Source organism: Macrosteles quadrilineatus, unplaced genomic scaffold, assembly GCF_028750875.1.
Source record: "Macrosteles quadrilineatus isolate MER2022 unplaced genomic scaffold, UCM_ALF_1.0 Scaffold_1__1_contigs__length_201487025, whole genome shotgun sequence".
Lineage (NCBI taxonomy): Eukaryota > Metazoa > Arthropoda > Insecta > Hemiptera > Cicadellidae > Macrosteles > Macrosteles quadrilineatus.
Genome location: NW_026542594.1, coordinates 59,403,717 through 59,409,716, shown reverse-complemented (window position 1 = coordinate 59,409,716; position 6,000 = coordinate 59,403,717).

Below are 6,000 nucleotides of genomic sequence, written 5' to 3'. Positions count from 1 at the left end.
CTACGGTAATAGCTTATTCCCTATATGGGAAATTCGCTAACAAGTCTATTGCAATGCATATGGATACAGCTTGTGTATTAAATAAACGTTAATGCTCTAAGTAAATAAGCGAAAGGCTCATTTTCGGTCCTAGGGCCGCAAAAACCTGTTCGGTACCGACTCACACGTGCGTCTTTACCATTGTGTAGTCCATGGTTTAGATAATCCGCAATGAGTTGCCACAGCCAGACAACAGCCGTCGCCCGTGGGATTATTCCAATCATCTGAAAATATTTTGGCGTCAACATTGCCCCGTCCAGGCGTCTACTTGACCACGGAATTTGCTTTTCCAGGGATGCTATAATGAGTTGCATGCAACCGAAATACGGTGTACTCAGAATCTAACATGAATACATCCCAATCAGTAAATGACTTGTGTCTTGACGTAGGTAATGAATGATTACATCATAACTTTACCTTTACATGTTTGAGTTCGGGTTTGCTTTTTCTGAGTGGTAAAAGAATTCACTTTTAGCAATAAATGGCCAACCACCTCCATGTTTATTGCTCAAAGATAGAAGGCCAGTTTTAAAATCTTGTAAAATATCCATACAGGTACATATTTTCCTTATTCTAGGTTATAGCAGTGGAATCCATTATTACGACTTAAAAGTGTACAAACGGACATCTGAGTAAAAAAATGGGCTCAGAATGGGTTCAAAAATTCAAAAAAATGTTTCAACAGCTGCCATTTTTGACTCGGTTGTCCGTTTGAGTTCGGGTTTGCGGCATTGTATTTTACTAACAACGACCTTTAATTTGATGTGCATATCAATCTATGCTAACCTTGAAGACGTCCTCCTTACTCCAAGCTGGCGGCCCCCCCTGAAGGGGTAGTGTATCACACCGAATCATTTTTCAAAATAGTTTTATGTCCAGTGACTTTGTTCCAAGTTTTAAAGCTATATCTTTGTCATATTAATCTGTCCCGAAACTCATAAAACGAGAAATATTCTTGTTTTAAATTGATCGTAGATTATTCTTTTAAATGACTATTTTGCGTTAAGCCACATAGTGTGCGAGATATTTTATAAAAACAATAAAACTACATAACATAACTTATTGTTACGCTCCCATCATCCTTGTCACGGCTCGTCATCCTGTCCTGGATAAAAATTAATCACGGCATCCACCCAATCAATTAAATTGGCAACATAGTAACAATAAATCGTGTGCTCCCGCTATCTCCGCGTTCCGCCACCTCCGAACCCAAATCTGTCCCGCCACTTCCGAATTTTTGAGTGACCCTTTTAATGCCGTCATCGCCTGCGTTGGTAGCTGTCATTGCATCCACGGCTGCGAAGCCCCGTGGATGGAAGATTTAATGAAAATTTAACCCGTGGGTTAGGTTAGGTTAGGTTTCTTAATAACCGGTAACCCTTAATAAGCTTTCTGTTGCATGTAATAAACTATTTGACAATCACACTTACGTTAATCCTAATAAATACAGTAGGCCTATAGTTTTTATATGCTTTATCCTCAAAGATAGTAATACGCTCTAGAGTATTTGGATAAGGTCCCTCTAGGAATCCAAGATAGTTTAGCACAGGCCATTAACCAGCAGATCGTTGTGAGCTGTGAACGGAAATCCCAGTGTACAAGTATCGCTGCTGTTGTACCTTGTACTGTACCCAGGCTTAACTCTCAATAACGATCAAAGGTGAACTACAGACATTCTAGAAAGTCCTTTCTCTGTGATAAAGATAACTTAAATACCTCTGGAACCCGTTGGGGTGCCCCAAATCGCATGATATGGGGAAATATCACAGGAAACTTCATTATAATAAGGTACTTTATGGTTTTCAAATATGTAAAAAAATGTTGTTTAATTAATCTCCCACTAAACTAAGATTCACAATCTACTTGAAATTAAAAAGGTTTAAATGAGTATAAGAGATTGAAGAACGCTGCTTATAAAGAAAGACAATACTGTATGAAACACTATGTATGAAAGTTTTAGTTTTTATTTTACAAGATAGTAAAGTAAAATGGAAAATTGAAAAAAAAACTGTCTTACTTGTTTTATTTGCTGTTTGAAAATGTTTGTAATAAAAAATAATGACTTACGGCTGCTATTAAAATTTTATTCTTTACAAAACGTTCCAAATGCCAGTAGATGAATTATAAATCTAAAAAAAACTAAAATAATATTTAAAAAGATTACTGTATCTGTAAAGTTTAAAAAACGGCGCCTGGAACGTTTTACCTGGGAGCCATTGCATATCCTTAAATGGTTCAGTTTCTCGACAAAAACAAGACGACGCCTTCTTTACAGCAGCTGCTAAAACGAATCATTCAAGGCGTGGTTTGGCGTAGAGTTGTTAGTAGGCGTTTTGACTACGGTTTGCCACTCACAAGTAAGTAATTAATGACGCACTATATAATGGTACATGCTATATAGTCATTGTTAACACTAGGTGAATTACAAATTTGCAATATTTGATCTTACTTAGTTTAGTATTATCAGTTCCGATTCCATTAGAAACCTCATTTATATATCAAATGTCAACCGGTACAGAAGGCAGGTATTCCATATTGGTCTCTAGAAAACTGTTATGTCAAAATGGCTGTCAAACCAAACAAAAATAAATTATACTATGCCATTACAAACTATCCCAGTATCACTGTAATTTTCAAAAACTTTGGCATTGGAAAAGTAATCCGAAAAACTCATTTTTGTGTTTTAGAATAGAGTGCAGAGGACAATAATATATGGGCCAGTTTAAGATAATTTATTTATTTATTTATTTATTTATTCCAACGGTTTCTCCATTAATACAATTTTGTCAAACTATGAACTATACATAAGTAGTAAATAATAAGTTAATAACAGTGGTTACAAAAATCGTGCAATAATAATAAATAAAGCTGGCAATAAATACATGAGTGAGACCTAAAAACTACAATAAATAACAACAAGAAGACTATGCCTAGTAATAATGGTAACAAGTAACAAGCAGTAATGACGGTGACTTTACAACAGGCAATAACAACAACGATTAAATAACGATAAACGATTAAACGATAATGGAGGTTGAAGGATATGAAAGAACAGATTAATGTATAAACTCCAAGATATAGGGGCTTTCCAAACGTAAATACCCCCGCCGCAGCAAACCTGCAGACTAAGCGAATTTCCATTTGCTTCATTGGATTTACACCAAAATATCTCCTTAAATATATCACATTTATTCCCTATTTAAATAGAATTAGTTTAACGAGTACTTAGGTTTGCTGCAACAGGGAGGGTAAACAAGTTTTTTTTAATGTAAAATGTTAAAAGGTACTGTAGTTTAGTAAGAAATTAATGTATTTTCCAAATTTGATCAAAATATGTTCATAAATAAGCAAACTACAACAGTTGACTTATTCTCCATAAGAATAACATAGGAATTTTAAAATTACAATTTTTTGAATTTTCTCCGTGACCCTTAGGCGCATAATAACGCTTCAATATACTAAATTATTTGTTTCTTTAAGCTCTAATGGTTTGGAAAGTAATTGTGAAATTTTGTGTTTTTAGGGTCAAAAATGGGAAAACCCTATTTTTACCCTATAAAACCGCCCTTACCCCCCGTTCCCATAGTCCGATCATGCTGGTTCGCGAACTCATTCAAGTTTATCCTGCTTTACTCCTTTAAACCAAATTTCATCAAAATCGGACAAAAATTACTCAAGTTATCGCGTTCACGGACACACACACACACACATATATATACATATATAAAAATTTTAACGAATGGTGTTTTTGGCCTCTGGGGACATCAAAATGAAAAAGTAAATCGGTCCCAGGTCCAGGTCTTGCCATGCCACCTACGGTAATAGCTTACTTCCCTATTCGCTAAAAGGACAAATATGGACAGTCTATGCGTGAAGGAGTGATGATAAACTTTAAATACCCCCGCCGCAGCAAACCTGCCGACTAAGCGAATTTCCATTTGTCCGAATTGATTTTCAGTTAAATATTTTATAACATTAGGTTTAACGAGTACCTAGGTTTGCTGCTACAAGGAAACTAATAAAGTGTGTTTTTGAGTAAAATATTTATTGATAGCTTAGTACAAAATAAATAAATTTGCCAAGTTTGATCAAAATATATCCATAAACAAGCAAACTACAACATTTGACAATATTCTCCATAAGAATAACATAGGAATTTTAAATTTACAATTTTTTTAATTTTCTCCGTTACTAATAATCGAACAAAAATACTTTTATATACTAAATTATTTGTTTTTTAAGCTCTTTAAAAAGGTCTAAAGAGAAATCGGGAAATTTTGTGTTTTGAGGGTCAAAAGTGAGAAAAACCAATTTTTACCCCATAAAACCCCCCGTAAAGCCCCGTTCCCATGGTCCGATCGTGCTAGTTCGCGAACTCATTCAAGTTTATCCCGCTTTACACCTTTAAACCAAATTTCATCAAAATCGGACAAAAATTACTCAAGTTATCGCGTTCACGGACGTATATATATATATATATATATATATATATACATATATAAAAATTTGAACGAATGGTGTTTTTGGCCTCTGGGGACATCAAAATGAAAAAGTAAATCGGTCCCGGGTCTAGGTCTTACCGTGCCACCTACGGTAATAGCTACTTCCCTATAGGGAAATTCGCTAAAAGTATATTCCAAGGAGTACCATAAGGTAGACTAATACTTGGATGTATAAATACCAAGCAATGGAAGAAGTCTCCTATACAAGAGAAGAAGTGGGTGATAGAAGAGAATGGAGATGTGTTGTTTGGTTAGGGAGGCCAAAAACCTCTTATGATTTCAATCATTTCAGTAGCCACGTGGAAACTACTTATTACCAGTGTGGAAATTAGCGGCCAATTTTACTGCAAGCCTTTCCTCACGGACACAGATAAGATGCTGTTTTACTATAAACTCATTGGATTTATGCATGCAGTATATGGTTGGATGAAAAGATAGGTGGCTACGCAGCATTTGTTTACAAGGTGTTCACATTAAAACTCTGATAATTTGCCTTTATGCAGGCTATGTTTATGTCTGCAGCTCTTGAAAAAATTGACTTAAATGTAAACCTGGGGCCTATTCCTCCATAGGACTCTGCAACTCTTCACTCTGCACTTTGCACTTTGCACTTTTCCGCAGAGTGTAGAGTCCAGCTGTTCCTCCAATAATTGTTGCTACTCTTCAAATCACTGCTGTTGTTTGCAGAGTTGCAGAGTAAACCTAACCTCAAAGTTAAAGTTGCAATATAGAACAAACTTACACTTAAAACTTACTTATAAGTTACAATAAAAGTAATTATGAGTTGCAAGCGGAAAGAAACGTTATCCAAAAAGTTAGCTGTGCTAGAAGTAATTCGAAATGAAAAAAAATTATTGTTTGGAGCTTTTTCTGCTCATGTTTCGCACAAAATGAAGGAAGATGGCTGGCAAAAAGTGTTGGAGGTGGCAAAAGCTAATGGGCTAGTCTCTGATAACCGAGACTGGACATTTGTGCGGGACAAGTTGTTCAGTGTATGGAAAAGTCGAACCTTGGTAAGTAAAATATAAATATTTTACCTCATGTTAGGGTTGCCATATCCCCGGATTTCCCCGGAGATTACCGGATTTTGACGTTCAAAATTTAGCTCCGGGGGATTTCTGCAAAAAGTGGGAAATCTCCTCTTTTTTACTCTCTATTAAAATACATTATAAAACAACACTTTTGGAATAAAATAAATGTTTGCTTTTGCTAATATCGTTATGCAATAACTGAGAAATGCAACTCTCATACTCTCTACTAACTTGATGTTTTTTTTATTCCTTGGTTTCACTTTGGCCAATACCAGAACGTCTTTAGTCTATCTTTCTATTCCATTGCTCCCAGTCTGAAGGTATCGGTATTCACTACCAAAGCTTAGCAGACAGAGAGCGTTTTGTTGCCTATTATTCGTTATGTGACTAGTGAAATGTGACTAGTGATGCAACATTTTATATTTTCG